This window comes from Castor canadensis, chromosome 13 (genome assembly GCF_047511655.1).
Source record: "Castor canadensis chromosome 13, mCasCan1.hap1v2, whole genome shotgun sequence".
NCBI classification, from domain to species: domain Eukaryota; kingdom Metazoa; phylum Chordata; class Mammalia; order Rodentia; family Castoridae; genus Castor; species Castor canadensis.
The window spans coordinates 44049305-44069092 of NC_133398.1; the positions used below are offsets into that span (position 1 = coordinate 44049305).

The 19788-nt window shown below is 34.5% G+C and overlaps 1 protein-coding gene across 41 annotated transcripts in view; it reads left to right on the forward strand.

The window, feature by feature from the left end:
* The window catches only part of Lingo2 (leucine rich repeat and Ig domain containing 2), a 1208229-nt gene that overhangs the window by 857870 nt on the left and 330571 nt on the right, over positions 1 to 19788 (forward strand). For 3 of the 41 annotated variants that reach the window (XR_012440409.1, XR_012440411.1, XM_074051640.1), the window contains exon 11: positions 17688 to 17858. The exons of 37 other annotated variants lie outside the window; for them this stretch is intronic. The gene's annotated coding sequence lies outside the window, so the exon portion shown is untranslated. The remainder of the gene's footprint in view (positions 1 to 17687; positions 17859 to 19788) is intronic. One more of the 41 variants, XM_074051643.1, reaches the window with a different exon arrangement.

The following is a 19788-nucleotide window of genomic DNA, read 5'->3' on the forward strand; positions in this document are numbered from 1 at the left end:
ATAAACTTCTCTTCTTTTTAGTGACAAAGTGTGTTACCCACAGTTAAAAGAATTTTTAGTAACCTGTAAATAAAAGGAAAATCACAATTCAGGATTCATCGTTGGAAGAAAGTTCAATCCAATTCCATGCTCCAAAGCATTGTATCTAACACATAATTATAGCAAGAAAACTTTGTGATAGACTACCATAGTTTTATGTTTATAAGTTTTAAGTGATGAATCCAAAATAAAGTTCATCCTGATTATGTTTCACTATTTTCAACAAAATTGGGCTGCATGTCAAAACCTCAGTATTCCAAACAAGAAGATTAAAAGGGGAGGGATGAAACTGAGTCTATTTTAAAGGTACATAATGATGATTACGTGACAATGCAATTAGTAATCATCTTGTCACCAAGGAAGGACTTGTCTCTATTTGGGAGAAATTTATTTTTATTCTTTAAAATACTTTCTCTTTCTGTACTGTGCAAGTCATCAATTTGGGGAAAGTATACAATGGGTAAGTTTGGTTCAGATATGATAAGAGGACACAACTTCTCAAAGTCTTTTGAAGTGAATATCTTGTTAATTATAAAATATGGAGATAGTACATTCAACTCTATGAAAATATGTGATTTAGAAGTATACAATGGGACATAAAGATCTGACAATTAGTTGTATGTTTTTAGTTAAAGATTAACTATTTTTAAATGAACAGAAAATTTATAGATTATGGTGTTACCACGTATATGAGTTTTAAAATCTTTTTTGCTCTGTTCAATGAATGCAAGTAGCCTTTTCAATGGTGATATATCAGTGTAAAGTAAAAAGAGTATTAAGGATTCCCAATTCTGTTTCTCGGAGGTTTATAACAAAGCCATAAAAATTTGCACTCTTCCTAAGCTTAGAAGCATTTTTTTTTCTTTCTGAAAACATTTTAAGCATAGGTTTGCCTAGCTCAGGATTATATTACTGTATGCTCACAGAGAGAAGCAATATTAAACTGTAAAGACAGGATATAAAAAGCAAGATTTTCCAAAGCACTTCTGATAATACTCTGCCCCATGTAATGGGATATGCAGTCTCCAAGGCAGTTTATGAAAAACATTCATGTAGCACCTGTGTATGGGATATAGCTGTCTCTTGCTTCCTGCAGAGATCAATGAATATTCTCACCTGCACAATGCTTCATATTCTGAGATCTTCTGAAGTAAAATCTTGAGAATTTAGTGAAGCTGCTGATCTTATCATTAAAAAACCCATATATGAATCTTAAATACTTTCTGGTTACATATTTATTTGCCTTCCATGTGTTGTTTTTGAGTACCTACCACATGTACAACAGCATGTGGCCAGAAACAAGTTAGCAACACACCCCCTGCCCTGTCCTCAAGTAGTTTTCCCTTACAAAAACAAACAAAAATGCCAGACACATGAATAGCTCCTTAACTAACAATTAACTAAAAACTTTACCAGATGTTTCAAGCAAAATTCTCTAGAAACTAAGATGGACTGTTTTTGAGATATAAGAGGCACTTCACCTGCATAGCTAAAAAAGAAGAGAATTTTAATTGATGAGAAATAGATATGAAGGCATTTGAGTCTGACAAAGTCTCCTGGCTTAAAAATAAACATGTTTGAAGAATGAAAAGCTTCTCCCTGGGACACAGGGAGAGATGCAAGAAGAGCTGGATGTATAGGAAGTGATGGGCTGGAGTGTTTTGTTTGTACAGATATGGTGATATATGAAATAATAGAACTAATGAAACTTAATCTATATTTTAAAAACAATGATCCTGGAAGGGGTGAAGTGGAGGCAAGAAAGGTGCATGCAGAGAGAAAAGATCAACTAAGGGCCTTTGGTTCACTCAGTAAAAAATGTGTAGTTTCTAGTCTACTACATCATCAATGCCTAGAACAGTTCCTGCTGATCAGTGATTATAACTCTGTGTTAAATGCTGACTAAATGGATGCCTTCAGTGATAAAGATTATACTATGCATTTGCAACTTTTTCTATTTTTAAACGCATTTAAAAACCTCATTACACCCATGTGTGCACACACACACACACACACACACACACACTAAACTAACTGTCTCTCTCCCTTCCTCCCTCCCTCTCTCAGTACTCTCAGTATGTGCTTGAAATTAAACCTCAGATCCTCTTCTTGAAATTTATGCTTCAATTAACATGGGGGCAGCTGCTACACTACTTAATTTCTCTGTCGAGACTATTATCTCTCAGTCTCTATCCTTCCCTTCATTGTTTTATCATCACATCAATCACTATGTTTCATTCCTCGGCAATACAGTATGCATCGCAGGCACATTTTAATGGCCAGAAAGCAAACCTACCCTAGTTGGCATGTACTGAATACTTAAACCTAATTAAGTAGTTCTGCTGAAATTATCACATCTTTTCCATCACAATGCATGCTTGGTCAAAATAATAAGGGAACACTTTAAGGCTATGGAAAAACTGGGGAAGGTAGCCAAAAGAAGATGTAAAACATAAAAAAATGCGTTCTTTGACACAATCCTCTAATGAGCCAGGGCACATTAATACCTCTAGCAGAGGAAACTCTGAAGGCATCACTTTCACTCCAGTTATTTTGTTGGAAATTACTGGTGTAGTAAGGCTCCCTTGTAGTATTCCAGAGTCAGTATATTTTCCATGATTAAGTCATCTGTTTTTCAGAGAAGTTCTCTTATAGTCTAGGAAAAATCCAATACGTTCCCTCTAAATATGCAGACTTAGGGAAATATTAATAGTATGCCCTAAAACATACTTTATATAGACCAGAGTCTTTGTTCTTTAAGACCTTGTTTCAGAGCTCCATATGTATCCATTAAGTGTGTCCAATGACTTACTGAATAAAGGAACATTCATAATCTATGCTCAAAACCAAAATTACAGCTCTATTATTAGCACTAAGAAGCATATCTCTCTTGTTAATAGAACCTGTTGGTATTGGGTTCATTCTGTGCATTGTTAGATTAAGGATGACTTATCCTCTCATGGTTACCAATACTGCCGACACAGCAACAAATTTTGAAATCAGAAAGTGACATATAAGAGTACTCAAGGAATGGGTATATGGAGGACTTAATCTGAAATAATAAAAAAAACAAGAAGAAAGAAGAAAAATATTTATTAAGTGTCTTCTTGCCTTTATAAATAAAGTAAGGTTCTCTTCCACAAGCTATCATAACTTTGGATTTTTACTTTTCATAGACTTCATATACTTAGGAGAAGGAAATAAAGTTTGCCATTTCTGGCTCTTTCCATGCTGTGGAGAGGGTAGCTCTCTGGATAGAATTTGCTAGAATGCTGTTATTCCAGAAAGATACACTTTTCTTTTTGAGGAGGTATAGCAAATTGTGATTGATCTCCAAGTGATCGTTTTTGTACATATTGGCTTTAAGACAAACATGGGTTTGAATCCGAGTTCTGATTCTTACAAGTTATGGAACCTAGGGCAAGCTATCTTTTTGGAGGTTTGATTTCCAATCAATAATATGGAGAAAATAAGTGTGGCCCCATGATGCAATTGTGAGGATGAAACTAGACCATACATATAAAACACTCAATAGAGTGATATATTATGACTAAGTTTTATCATTATTATTATGCAAAATCTACATATGGAGTAAGTCTACCTACAAGTTCACTTGTTTAAGCCAGATGTCAGAATATTTTACCTTTTATCCCAGAAATAAATGAGATAATCAAGGAGAGTGTTTAGCAAAATCCCTAACATTTTGTAAGCATTTAATAAGTGTTAGTTGCTTTGATAGTTATTACTATTATTTACTTTTGTAAGCCTTTTTCTTCTTCAAGCTCTTTTTAAAAGTCTTTATCTGCTTATATCAACAACTTCCTTCTTAGATTGATAAAAAGTCCTGTAAATTATGGTTACCATTGTATCTGAGATAATGCTCTACTTAGCAATCTATTATTGTTCATATTATAGTCATATTGTTGGTTGCTTTCACAATGTGGTATCATTTTCTTTACAACTAAAAATTCTAGAATGGTCTCTCTTAGCAAATTATAGTCTTTAGAATCAATAAAAATCATTGAAATTCACTAAATTAAATATTAACATATATCTTACAGTAGCAAAGAAAACATTCTGATCTATTAGCATAATTCTCTAATTTGGAAATACTAGTCTAAAGCATACTCACAGAGACTGTCTTTGAGAGTCCCTGACATTAATAAAACAGTATCTGTAATTATGCCTTTAACCTTTTTTTTACTACATATATAAGAAGATTGTTATTATACTTGACATGAAAAGTTAGAATTAATATATTTAACATGGTCAAGCAGTACTTTAAAAAAATCTCACAACATGCCATCTGAATGGGAATAAATCAAAGACAATTACCAAAGTTACTAGCCAGTGCTTTATGAACTATTGGTTATACGTGGCTCCACTCTTATTAGTGAAAGCAAAATCTAGATCATCAGAGACAGGAATGTAGCATATAAAATGGTAGTTGCAGGTGAAAAGTGGATCAACCAAGGTTTAATAAAAGCATTTCAGGCTTTGGCAAAGGGCTTTCTAAGACTGAACAGTGTGTCTCTGTTCAAACCAGGACTGGAAAGCAGCTTGTCTTTCTTCAACAAGCTTCCCTTGTAAAAAGCACAGGAAGCTGATGGTGGAAAGTAAGGGTACTTAGAGATGCATGTGGTTAGGAATGTAGCAGGAGCTAATAAAAAGTGGACTTGAATGGAAAACTAAGCAGAATCATTCCAGGGGCTAATAGGTTGATAAAATATATGCAGGAGGTTTTGAACTGACTGATAGGAAATCCCTGGATGAGTAAATGGTGTATTTCATTAAAAAGGATTTATTCGTTAAGGTTTAACACGGAATTGAGACTCTGCCAGAGACAATCTTTGTAAAGTCTCTTCTGTACAAATGTGCAGAGGAGAATAACTGATAGCTGAATATATTATGTCTCTTTCTATTGAATCTAGGATGACAATAGCAACAAAAGAATACTGAGTATTATCCCATATTGAATATTAGGTTCAATATAGGTCTTTTCTGCAAGGCTGTGTCTACTGTGCGATGTAGACATAGTTATTCCCATATTTAGGATGAAGAAGCTGAGACAGAAATGTGAGTGAGTTACCCAGGCTCACATCACTAGTATGCATCAGAGTTTTTCTCCCAAGATCTCTTCTTTATAAAGCCCATGCATTTTCCATAATATTATCCTGTTTTTCATCTTTTGAAACTAACAATCCACCCCCAATGTCATTATATATGTTTGTGGTTTGCTCTATTATGTAATATATTTTGTACAATGAATATATATTATTAAAAATGTTGCCTGCATATACAATTCTACTCTTAAGAGTGTGAAAGTGAGGTTACTCTCTAAAAGATAGTTCTATAAGGAAAAAAAATTCTATCTGTATGAATTGCCTTAAAATTATATCTCTTTGACCAGGATCAGGAAGAATAAATAGCAGTGTTTAGAATTTGCATTAATGAAAAGAAAGTTATAAGTTCCTTGATAATATTCATATCTAAAGAAGTTATCTGCTACTGTAGGTGATGATCTGTTTAGAATGAAACACAAAGAAACAAGTATAAAATGTTAGTCATGCGCACAGGTGAGAGAAGGGAAAGCAAAGAAAAGAAACACTAGGGTTCAGAAAGGTGAGGAGGAGGAAGAGTGGAAGGAGGAAAAGGTGACAAGATAAAAGACAGGAGCGAGTAAGAGAGATAGGGAGAAATGAGAATGAGCATACATCTAGCCAAGGCTATCATCCTTAACATCAGAGTTGTAATCTGTGGGAAAAGATGTCTCAAACCATTCACTCCCCTCTGACTACCAACAATCCTCTGACCGTTCAGGGAGGGAATAAGCCCACATGCCAAGTGAACCCAAACACTTTATTTTTGAGTCCCTGCTCAGAAGCAGTCTTCATCACAACTTAACACACCAGGAAAATTTAGCTACAAATCCCTTCATACATGGAATATACACCCCCAAGCTAGTGTTCCATAGAATATACTCTGGAAAACAATCTATTTGGTGCTCTATGTAATGGTAAAAAGAATAAATGAAGTATTATCATTTGAAAAAAAATCCTATACAGATGAAAAATAAAGTACTGTTGAAATGATTTTTTAACTTGACCATTTATGAAAATACTCAAAAGTTAGAGGTACGTAACCTTATATCCACAATGATTTGGTTCATCCCTGCCATTATTCTCCCTCTTAACTCTCCCCTTCTTAAATTGACTTTGACAGGTTTCAGTGTTCCATATTCATACATGTATAGAAAATACATTAACCATATTCCCCCTCCTTTACCCTCTTTATTTACCCTCCCCCTCCCACTAACACTCTCCCCTCAACACGATCTGTTTTACATTCATGTCCTTTATTGTTCAAGTGATTGCTCATTGTTCAGTAGGGCATTGTCTTGGTATTTTACCTATAAATATATCGTGTTTTAAATCGTCTACCCTCCTCTGTTAGTCTTCCTTACCCTTTATCCCCTACTCATATTGTTCAACATTTTTCAGTACATTTCACTGTGTCTTGTTCCTACACAGATGCCATGTATGTCAGTATTATTCACTATCATTCTCTTCTTGCCCTCCTAGAAAATGGGACAGCATATATTCTGTATATATGTGTGTGTGTGTGTGTGTGTGTGTGTGTGTGTGTGTGTGTGTGTATGCATATATGATAATGCTTGCATTTGTATTTCAGTCTATCTTCCACATAGGAGAAAAAAATGCAGCCTTTGTCTTTCTGAACCTGGCTTACTTCACTTAAAATGTTCTCTAGTTCCATCCATTTATCTTCAAACAACAAAATTTCATTCTTGTTTATGGACTAATAATATTCCACTTTGCATATATATATGCATGTATATTTTATATATCACATTTTTTTAATCCCTTTTGTAGGACATCTGAGCTGCCTGTTTCTATAGCTTAGCTGTTCTAAATAATGCTAAATAAACATGGATATTAAATTGTCTTTATTATATCCTGACTTAATTACTTTGAAATATCCCTTGGAGTGGTATTGCTGGATCATACCACAGTTCTGTTTCTAGTTTTTTTTTTAAAGGAGACTTCATACTGCTTTTCATAGTGGTTGTACTAATTTACACTCTCACCAGCAGTGTATGAGGGTTCCTTTTCCAGGCCTTACCAACATTTGTTGCTGTTTGTTTGTGGTGATTGCCATTCTAACAGAAGTAAGATGGAATTTTAATTTGACTTTCATTTGTAGTTCCACGATGGTTAGGAATGTTGATCATTCCTTCATGTGTTTTTTGGCCATTCCTACTTCTCCCTTTGAAGAAATTCTGTTCAATTCATTTGGCCATTTCTTCATTAGGTCATTGATTCTTTGGGAGTTTAGTTTTTTGTCGTCCTTATAATTCTGAGTATTAATCCCTTGTCAGATGTAGCAGGCAAAGATTTTCTCCCATGCTGTGTGCCACCTCTTCAGTTTGATGATCATTTCTTTTGTTGTGAAGAAACTTTTGAGTTTCACGTAGTCCCATTTGTCAGTCCTTTTCTCTTAATTGCTGAGCTATTGGATTTCTATTGAAGAAGTTATTGCCTATGTCTATATGTTCCGGTGTTTTCCCTATCCTTTCCTGCTATAGTTTCAAAGTTTCATGCCTTATAGGAAGGTCTCTGATCCAATTTGAATTTATATTAGTACAGGGTGAAAGACATATATCTAGTTTCAGTCTTCTACATGTAGATAGCCAGGTTTCCCCAGCACCATTTGTTGAAGATGTTGTCTTTTCTCCATCATATGAATTGGGCTCCTTTGTCAAAAATCAAATGACCATAGCTACATTGATTTATGTCTGGGTCTTTTATTCTGTTTCACTGGTCTTCATGTTTGCTTTTGTGCTAGTACCATATTCATTTATTGCTATAGCTCTGTAGTATAATTTGAAGCCAGGTATTGTGATACCTTCAGTGTTGCTCTTTTTTCTCAGTATTGATTTGGCTATTTGAGGTCTTTTGTGTTTCCAAATGAACTTTATGATTGAGTATGCAAATTCAGCTTACTTATTAAACCAAAGCCAGCTAGTGCCAGGCTATATCACAAGCACCATCATCAGGAGGTTTTACTAAGAGTCTTCTTTGCATGTACATTGAGCCACAGTAAACAGCTTTATTCTGTCTGCTTTCACTTCTATATAGATTAAAGACAATTTTTAATCTTAAATACTAACCCTACCCTCAGGGCTTTGTGATATCAATTACAAACAGAGCAGATGTGCAACATTATACAAAAAAAGGGTCAGCACTGTCTCATCAGGTTAGATATAAGAACTATACTGATTCAGAGAAAGGGGTGTTAATGGACTGAAGCCTCATGGAATCTTCATAAAGTGTACCCACAATTGGGCCTCAAAGAAAGGGTAAGAAATCAAAAGAGTTGGAGACATAGTAGGACATTTTGGTCAGAGTAAGATCAGTGCAGAGGTCCAAGAAAAAAAAAAGACTTATTCTGGAGAATGGACTTATTTGATTTTATGGGCATATAGAAGGAAATATTTGAGAACATAACAAGGAGAAAGATGGTAGAAAACCTTCAGGGTGAAGATTCTGAACCTGAAGTCTGAATCTGTTCAATGCAGAGCCACTAAAATGTGTGTTAGAAGGGAACAATATAGAACAATGTGCTTAAGGAAACCTAAACTTGGTAAATTTAGCTTTTGTAAATTATTCATTTTCATTATTCATTCAATAAATAGATTGATAGGGACAAAGCATTGAGAAAAATATGATGTATTTGAGATGATAATCTAAGTGAAGGGAAGGGAACCAGTAAGGAATAAAGAAACATCCAAACAAGAGTTATAAGAACCATATTTGGAAAGGTAGCAAGAGTTGAGTGGGAAACTGTGGATTTCAAGGTTGCATTCATTTGTCAATAAGGAGTGTATGCACATGACACGAGGCATGTGGATCTTCTGCAAAACCACCCTAGCCATACTGTCCATTTCAGCTTACTTGACCTTACTAGGTATGACAAAAACAAGAATGCATAGCTCTTATGAAACAGACTCTATAGTAATTCATGAAGGGTGACTATTCTGCCCTCACAGAGACTTAATAACAGAATTAAAGAAGCCCTCAGATAACTTCCTTGTATAGTTACTTGTATAGCTTAGCCAATGTCACTTGAACCATCCAAATAGGGCTGAAGCATCCAACATAATAGCATTCATATAATATACCATTTCTTGGAAATTGAAAATGTGCTGAATTTCATTGTAATATTTAAAATGATGCTTCATAAATACATCAGAATTAACTGAGAGAAAAGTGAAATATCACCAACTCTTATGAATATGCCCCTCCATCATCCAAACTTCCTTCACTTGGGAACCTGCTGTCTCTTTCTCTCTGTCTCCTACCATATCTCACAATCACTATATTCTTTCTGGGGGATTGGTTTTGTTTTGTTTCGTTTTTTTCTTTCTGCCTTTTAAGTACTTTTTTCAATGTGTTTGTGTCCCTCCAACTCCAATGTCATACTTATAACTTATGCCAAATATTTTCTCATCTAGATTCCTGTATTAGTCTCTTTTAAAATAAATGTTTTCCTGTATAGTAGTTCTTCAGTATATCCCCCTGACTTTAGATTTATCTTCCACCTCTGCAAAACTTATGCCAAATGCAAATTTCAGTATGGCATTCCCATCCCTTTAAGACTAAAACATTTATGTCTTAATATATTGTAGGCTGCTTTTCATGACCAAACCTCTTTTCATCTCTTGAGACACATGTTCTATGCGTGTGCCTTCTCTGTTGCCTCAATGCTTTTGCACAATGTTTGTCCTCTCCTGCTGTGTATATCTAGTTCTTACTTGCCATTGAATATAATTCTACAACATCAGCTCCTCTCACCAGAAAGTGAGCCCTTTAAAGCAAGGACCAGTTCTTAATTCATCTTTTTTTTCCCAGAACATTTTTTTTATCTCACAGATCTGGCACATATAAATGAACATATGCCTGTTCTTCTCAATTATATAAAGACTAACTCATATAATTCTTTGTCAATTATGATCATTGGAAATTAAACCTTACTCTCCACTTTTTTCTAACTTAACTGAAATGCCATTATGGGATGTGAGAAAAGAACAGTGGGTTCTAGAAAGTCTAGTAAAAAATGTTGTGGGTTGGAAAATATGATGTAAATTATTGGGAATGAAAACAAAAATTCTGTCTCCAGCCTGAAAAATATTGCAGATGGTATTCAATGTGACTCAAAAATGTGATTTCACAAAAATGATAGTATTTATATGAGCAATTCAAAGTAGGTTGAAAACTAATTCTGAGAGAAAAGTTTTAAGAGTAAAAATGTCTTTTCACGATCCTATAGTTTTGGAACTTAGCTAGAATGTAAAGACCAGTAAATTTCCTCTAGTTTACCTTACTTTGATTAAACATCATATATATGCATGCATACACCTATATAATGTATATATATGCATATATATGTAATTTCTGTCTAGACCTCTAATCTAAAAAGCCCTAAAGAAAACTAACTATGTTAGCTATATCTGTGAACAAGTTTGTCACTGTCATTCTATGATTTAAGCATTCCTAGGACCTTATACTTCAACATTCTGCTTCTCTGCCAGTTTTTCTGCTTTGGCAATGTAAATAACAAGGTATAATAAATAGAGTACAAGTGCCACAAAAATTCATCCATATGCAATCATCAAGATGCAATTAAGTACATTCTGTCAGTTTCTGGGAATTAGATTATAAATATTGGAAATTGTATTTACTGGGAGTTGGGGGATATATGTCAGTGGTAGAGTACATGCTTAGCATGTTCAAGACTCTAGGTTTAATGCAATACACACACACACACAGTCATGCTTTCATGGGTGTAAAAGAACTGTAAGCGAAAACATCGTATTTTATAGCTGGTTAGTCACAAATGCAAACACAGAAAGACACTTAATCTAAGAATTTCCTAGCCAAGAAGCTCAACTTCTGGTACAAATGCTCTTCAACTTTTGATAGGGTTGCAGCCCAATGAACTCACTGTTGGTTGAAAACACTGCAAGTTATTTAATACACCTAACCTACTGATCAACACAGTTCAGCACCACAATGCACTGTAGAGTTTGGGTTGTTTACTCTTATGATTGCCTGGATGACAGGGAGCTGTAGCTTTTTATTGCTGTCCATCATCTTAAGAGATTATTGTACTGCATATCCCCAGCCTTTAGAAAGATCCAAATTCCAAAATTTTAAGTCTGATTTCTACTGAATGCATATTGCTTTTATACTGTGGTAAAATTGAAAAACTTTAAGTTTAACCATTATAGGTCAGGGACCATGTGTACATCAAAAACTCATACCTAATAATATCCTATCCTATTCTTGAACATCTCCAGGGTATAGTTAATGTAAATTAGGTGATCAAATCTGATATGATGTAAGCCAAGGGAGCACAGTTATCATCGTAGAATGTGTAAGCTAACTTCTAATACATTTTATTTAAAAAATAATGTTTGTTTCCTGGTATGAGGGTGTGGCAAAATGAAAACATGCTTCATTAGCAGTAAGAGTAGTGTTTCCTGCATCTGATCTTTCATCAAATAGAATTCTTAATCAAGCCAGACCCTCTGAAATAAATTTGGAGGGCTTCCAAAAACACTGCCCTGAAAGAGATGGTAAATTACAGTTTGATTTCATTTGTCCTAAATTCTGCACATTATTCACCTATGAATTATAGTTATCTCACTTGTGAGACATGGTCTATAACTCATTATAGTCAATATGATGCACTTAGTACTGAAAGATTTGTATCTTAGAAAGAACTCTTTCAAACTGTGCTCTTTAATTAATCAGAAGGTAATTGTGTTAAGTATCTTTCTAGTTGCCAATTCGAATCAAATTCCACCAGGTGAGTCTATGTCTGGTATGTTTGTGAGATTTAATCAGGAGTGTGATTTCATAGAACTCAAGAATGGACATTGCCGTTTCCCCAACTGTTGTGTTATAAAGATCAATGGCAAATTCAGCTTGCCTTTACCCATGGAATCTTGTTTCCTATTTGGAAACACTTACAGGTTCAAGCAAGCATTTTGACATGCAGAAGCCCAGAATACAGACTTTGAATATACCAAGAAAGCATAGATAAAAACAAATTGATCATAGAATAGAATCACATAATGTCAGATTCTATCAAAGCGAATATAAATACATGCCGGATTAGCCTTATGGGCTATTCAGTGTAATTCAGTTAGTAGCAGAGTGTGATGTCATTTCTCCCTGTATTCATGCTATCCACAAATTTATTCCCTTTCCCCATCAGACCATAGAAATCCTAAGGTCAGGTGCTTTTTCTTCTTACTGAAAAAACATGAGCATCACTCATTTCTAAAAAGGTGCCTGGAAAACAGATGATGTCAATAATTGAATGAATGAGAAAATACCTAGTACCTAATACCATCTTACTATAAATTAATAAACAAATTAATAAACTGACAAAGTAAGGAATATGTATATAACATTTGTTAAAATGGAAATGTTTTAGTAGTCAAAAGGGGCAATTAATAGTTAAAGGAGAGGATATGCATCCTCTATTACTTCAGCAATCAATTACACTGAAAATTCAAATGTGAATATTACATTAAAGCAGTAGAAGTCACTTCCTTGCCAGTATTCCCAAATTACACACTTTATTAATTTTTAAAAATAAAGTTACCTTCCTGCTGGCAGAGAGTGACATTTATAGTCTGCCTTAGATGTTTGCAAATTTCATCCATTCTGCACATGCGTCTGCTTTCACCTTACTTGCTTTTAAAAAGAAAGTAAAGCAGCTCCTTTTCAGAGTTTATGGCTTAAGTCAGATGTTTTAATATTTGAGTGAAATTTTTGAAAATGACAACCACATATAACTGTAATAAATATTATATAGTTTCTGTTAGTATCGGTAATAAAAAAAAGAAAGAAATGATAGGAGTTGTTACATGAGAAAATCATCACTAGGTTTTAATATTCTAATTTAGGCCAGTTCAAGGACTGACTATCACAGAGTAGGACCGGTCAATGAAATAAATTGTACACTTGAACATATTGTTAGGCTAGGAAATTCTTGTGAGTCCCAATCCATATTATTTACACTATAGTCCAGTGCCTAATAATAAAGTTTGGTATATTTATTAGTTTACCAAAAATTGTTAGCTCAATTAATAAATAAAAAATTTCTACACACTACTTTTATATCATCTTCATATGCCAATTGTTGATGCTTTACCTAGATCTTCAAATAACTGAAATTCTCTTACCACTCCATTTAACATTCTCTCAAAAATTACTCATAAAATATTTATAAATATCCACTATGTTGTAACATTGTACTGTTATATTACCTTGGTTGTCCTGAAAGAATTTACTATCTAAAGGGAAGGATAAGATAAAACCATAAAGAAGACTAAATTATAAAATGATTGCATAAATCATTAAAAGGAACTTGATAAACAATATTAATATAATGTGTTCTAAGATTATGTCTAAGCTTTGGGAGAGCCATGTTTGATTCTTTGGAGGTAGTTGCTAGAGTTCAAAGTTTTGAAGAGCTGAGGGGACTCCTGGGAAAATAACAATGTAAAGAAAGAAAATCTATGGATAAACCTGATCTAATGATTAAGCCTTAATCATCTGAGGAGAGGAGTGATGCGATAAGTTGATTTAATTTGTCCCTTTCTGCTATCATTACTGGCACATGCCAGAATTTTAGAGAGAAATACTGGGACTTAAAACTGAAATTACCATGTGAGGTAAAATTATTTATGAAATATCATACATCTATAAGATATTGTACAAAAAATTTTTATCCTTTAATACAAGAAACAAAAAGGATTAGACACTGTTTTCACTTTACCTTAGTATTGTTGCCCATGTTTGGGAACTGGAGGGTACAATTAATCTATAGATAACATGGTAATGTCTAGATGTATCACAGCTGTTTTTACAGAGTCATTAACACACAGTGGATGTGACTGTACCCAACAGAAATAATAATGCTCCCAACTAAGTCTTTTTCCAGCAGAAGGAAAGAGGAGCAGAAGAATGCAGTAGTACATACATATCTTTTTAAATCCATGCTGACTCCCTTCAGTGATAATCTCAAAGTACTTGGAGCAAGACTCAAGACGGAATATTAGCAAATGACATATTACAAAGTAGATATTTGAGGAAGGCAAGGAAACTAAAACAACAAGGAACGAAAGCTTCATGAAGCAGGTAGAAGTGGGGCTGTGTCTATAGGAGAGATGAAGGTAGTGGGAAGATATGGTTCTAAAAGAAAAGCAATAACAAAGAAGAAATATTTGTGCTGTGTAAGGGAGACCATCAACATAGCGTGGTGATTGATGGATGGTAGCTCTGTATACATAAAGACAGGATAGTGAACAGCTGAGCTAGAAATGGAAATCAAATTAAAGAAGGCAAAGTTTCTTTATCTAAAAACTCCCAAAATGCAAGTCTTCTGATATAAAGATTTCAGAATTTCACATAAAGTAAAATCCCCTTGACTCAGCAGGAGGTACTCAGTGCATTTTGTCTTTAATCTTCAAAAACTGTATGAGGTAAGCACCATTATGATAATTTTGAACAAATCACAAAATTGAGGCTCAGAGAGTTCAAGTAACTTGCCCAATGTGACACACAGAGGCTGAGCAACGAGCACAGACAACCCACTTGAAGGTTGCTGTCATCCTCTTCTAATTTTTCTGGGCTCACCTCTGATCTCAAGAGAATCAGGTCAGATATGAATTTCCTCTCGTTTTGTTTACTTCCTTATCTAAAATAATGCTGATTCCATTTGCATAAAAATTCCGTATTACATATCAGTTGGTAGAAGATATCTCATTTCCTGAAATTTCTTGCTTTAATGATATCTCCCCTACCTAATATTTTATGGAAACACCAGCCTTGAATTTTCAACTTTTTAAAAATTCCAGTGCCCTAGGATAAACACCCCAACATTGCATGTACTTGAGAGGTTTGTCAGGTATGTTTATGGTATGTTGATGTCATAGGAGATGATGTACCTGGAACTTTAACAGAAGACACATTTTTGTGCCCCCAGGAACCTAGAGGAGGAATTCAAGAGTTAAAAGATAGAAAAAAGAAAGCAAAAAGATTTTATAAAGGAGGATAAGGCCGACAAAAAAAAAAGTATCTGTATTAAAGACAGATGAGGCTGGAATTAAAGAAGGCTTCCAGAAGAGTAGGGGGAGGTGATTAGGTTTGACTTCTTATATTTAGAAAATGGACTTCAGAGTAGACAAAACCACCATTCTGGACTGGAAATAGACATGACTTTTGGTCTAAAGTTGAAGATATGTACACTGACAAGAAATCAATGAAGGCTTATTCTACTTCTAAATGAGTAAGAACCTTCTATATACCTGTGAACACCTGACTTAATTAGTTTTAGGGACCATGCTAAAACTGTTGAATACACTTAAGAATTGCCAAGGGCGTAAGCTACTTTCGTGATGACCCATTCAAGGGAAAGTTACTACTGTATCTAAAGATAGTCACTGGGCTATCTTTTTGCTGAGGTTGGTTAGAAGAAACCAACCAGGTTGAGCAGGGTTGGTAAAGGAAGGCATGTAGGACCCCTCTACTGCCCCTTCTGGCTGCTTTATGTAGAATGTATTCAGCCACACTATTTCACTGAACTAGTTTGACTTAGCAAGAATAGCCTATAAAGAAACCACATTTTGCTATAAATGTGCATGAATTTGTAATAGAAGTTAGAAATAGTTGGTAGATAAATCCAACTTTAAGATGTAAGTCAATGAAAATGTCAAATTTTCACAGTCCAGATAGCGTTATATGATATGGTTTTTCTCCTATTTTAAAATGGGGGGGCTTCTTCCAACTTATTTATAAATATAAAGAAAAAGAGTGTGATATCAAATACATCCTTGATATCATTTGAATACAAATATTGACAAACATTTTTAAATTTCCAGAAGAAAAAAATACATATATATACTTGTAAGTATACCTCAGTTACTTTAAAAGTTTACTATCAGAAATAAATGACTGCTAACATGGAATTTTCCTGTGGCATGGGTGGGCTGTTCCTCAGGTTTCAGAATAGTGCTTACTCCTAGTGTCTTGGCAGTCAAATACTAAGGGGCTTTTATTTGAGGGGAGGAGCTTTCTTCTCCAACTCCCCTAAATACCTAAGATCAAAACTGGTAAAACTATGTTTTACTTTCTTCTTCCCCATTCAAAATAATAGATGGAGACTTCACCTTGGTTTATTTATTAGCCCATCTAAAACCCCTGTGATCTCCTTAGAAGGATGGTAGATTTTCAATTCAAATTAAAAAATGGTTGAAGCTACTTAAATTACCTTCTCTCCAGGTGTTTTAACTTAATATTCTGAGGTTACTCTATCTTGTACTATTTACAAATTCTATGTTGTTTCTCAAAAAAGTAATAATTGTTAAATTTAAAATGCCCAATTTCTTGCTTCTTACTTATACACATATCTATGTTTTTCTTCATTTATACTGCACAGTTCAGACAGTGAAAGTTTCTGTCCCTTATAAATATGGAAAAGTCTTTCTTAATTGTGTTAAGTAATTTAAAACTAATTTCTTAGCTAAAAAGAAGGGTGCTTATGAGTGCATGTGAATACAGGTAATACTTTGGCTAAACCATTGCCTAAACAAGATAGGAACAATTGTTTTCTCCTCTGTGACAATGAACTTAGAAGTTCAAAATATTTTTGTTGTTCCCTACAAAAACAGAGCAAGGAAGAAATGACCTATATCAAGAGGATTATGTTCTTAAATTGCAAAAACATCATAGGAATTTATAGCTTGCTTAATAGCTAATGATAGGAAAGAATATTTCTAATGATTTGATACTAATATTTTCCTTTACTATTAGGAAACTATATTATTTAAGAGTAACAGGTTTAAGATACTCATAGGAATAAGTTCTGTTCTGTAACCTAGTACATGTGTGAACTTCAGCAAGTTATTTAGCTTGAGCCTCAAATTCCTCATCTGTAAAGTCTGAATTATAGAGACACCTCCTAAGTTTTATAACAATTAAATAGGTTATGCCTGTAAACAGTAAACATGGTGCCTGATACACTGTAAGCTTTCAATAGGTATTAGATACTAATATGAGTAGTATGATTACTAATTATTATTTTCCCCGACAAGAACAAAATTGATTCAGGAAGAACAGGTTGGCAGAGCCTTCAAAACATATTCGTGATCTAAAACTCATGTACCAGCTGCTAATTTGCTTGTTTATTTCATTTGATTTTCCTTAGCTGCGCATAAGGGAAGTGGGAGGCAGGAGCTTAATTTATTTGTCCCTTTTTTTGAAAATGTGGGTTTTGGCTCTCACACTATTTTGAGGCATGGCCTGGTGGTGGCAATGGGGATATGCACACTTGAGGAAGGTGGGAGGGTGGTATAGCTCTCCTAGTAGCTCTAGCTTCTTTCTTTCCCCAAGTGATCTTCATAGGTGCTAGATTGATAGTGCTGCCAGCCAAAGGCCTCTCCTCCCACAGATTTGGAAAGACATGAAAAGAGCCATGACTCATGGCTACAACTTTTTCAGCTGCTTGATACCAGCACTGATAGGCTCAGCTCCCATGTTTTCATCACCCCACAGGCTGGCTAGAGACGAAAGGGCTCTCTGGTTTTCAAATATAGTGCTTCCAGATGACAGTTGAGAACAACTGAGAAGTACCGTGGAGAGGTTAGGACATTGTTCCTGTCCTTTGGCTGAAGTTCATAAGAAGATGATCTGAGGTAATAGGAAGTTGTCTCCAGATCCTTAGAGGTAGGCATTTGAAGTATTTTTAAATCTTTCTTTGCAAACTTTCAGAGAATCCCTGCTTTTCTGCCTTGACTTCATCCACTGAACTTTGCACATTTCTCTGATAGCACTTAACTCGTGCTGTCTTTTATTGTGACTGTGGTTGTGGTCCTTGCCTGTCTGCTGTGGACTGAGTGCTCTGTGAGGGCAAGTCCTCTCTCTTTTTATCTTTGGCTCTTCAGCTCTAAGCTCAGTGCCTGGTAAACTATAAGCTCTCAAATAGGAGTTATTGGCTATATGAATAAATGAATCAGTGAATGGATGAATGGCTACATTGATGAAACTGGGAACAAGAAGTTTATTCAACACAGTGGATTGTGATGGACATAGGAATACTTTTTGATTAGCAGATGAACATGTAGTATAAGGAATTGTTGATTAAAAACCTGTTTGGAAGTTTAGAAAATTTACCTTACTATCAAACATAAGGTCATAAGCCTAACATATGCTACTTTGTCCCTAAAATCTCAAGTAATTTGGGGAAAAATTTAGAATTAAAGAAGAAAACATCCTCAAAAATAAAAATGATACCTGTGATCGTATCATGTAAACATAACAATTAAATTAATATAAACAAATTTAATTTATGTAAAGGTAATATTATTGATTCTGTATGAATTTTACTTGGCAGGAAACAATATTCCATTGAGAAAAAACCATTTCAGAAGTTGATCCAAGTAGCCATTGAAATAGTGGTTTTTACATCCCTACTTTGTACTTTATGTCCTGGCTTGAGAGATAAATTGACCAAGATCTCAGTCCTCCAAGGCCTCACAGTTAAGTCATAACAAGTAACTGAGGTATTAAGAAAATAGAGGTATAATCATGACACTGTGGAAAAAACTGGTATGTTTAATCATGCTCAGAAAACTCTAAAAGGGGGGGAATTGGCATATGAACTGAAACTTGAAAGAACATACAAGAGTTTATCATGATTAGAGAGAAAAAGAGGTTATACATGTGCGGAGTAGAGAGGCCAGGAAGAGCACGGTGCATTCTGGGAAATGTACTTCAATATGATCACCATCAAAGTGAGTAAATGAGATAAGAAGGCAAGCAGGGAAAAAAAGTCTCTCAGGACTCCACACCAAATTATGGTTTCAAAATTTATTTCTTCATGTATATAGTGTCTAACTGAAAAATGTAGTAATCAGTGCTCATGCAGGTATTGTAACATAATGTCTGCTAAAGACATTGCATTGTCTACCATATAGTTGTATAGTTCTATTTTCATGGGTTGGAAAATGTATGTTCAGTAGTTATACAGTCCTAACCTCATATAATTTTAACTATCTTGGTAAAGGCAATGGACTAAAAGCATGATAATATGATTTATTTTTATACCCTTATGTCAACCAGAAAAACATTCAGGAAAAAATATCACCACATTATTAGGAACTCTGGAGAACCATCTTATACTCAAGTGAAACTCACTACTGAGGTTCAGGAATACAATATACAACCCCTGGTTCTGACACATTGGCTTTCTTATGAGACCCAGATCCATAAATGCAATAACCTGTAAACCAAGAAGATAATGTTTTTGTATCTTCTTTACTGTGTCATGCAACCTTTGTTCTAGGTTCATTTGTCACTGGATTCTTCAGCGTGGCCTGAAGTATTTACCTTATAATATTTTTCATTCTTTATCTCAGATACCATCACAGGTTGTGCTCTCTTTGAAATCTACTTTAACATTTTATTTATTGTTAGCCAAATAAATGATTAACCAAACTTCATCCTCTCAAGGATGTTTTCCCAAATTCGCCAGTGTGTTAGATGAATTTCTGTAGAAATTGTTTGACTTAAATTTTTAGAGTGTCTATATATATACAGGACTGTGTGTTTGTGTGTATCTAAGTAGTTTTAAAAATAATATTAACTCATTTAATCC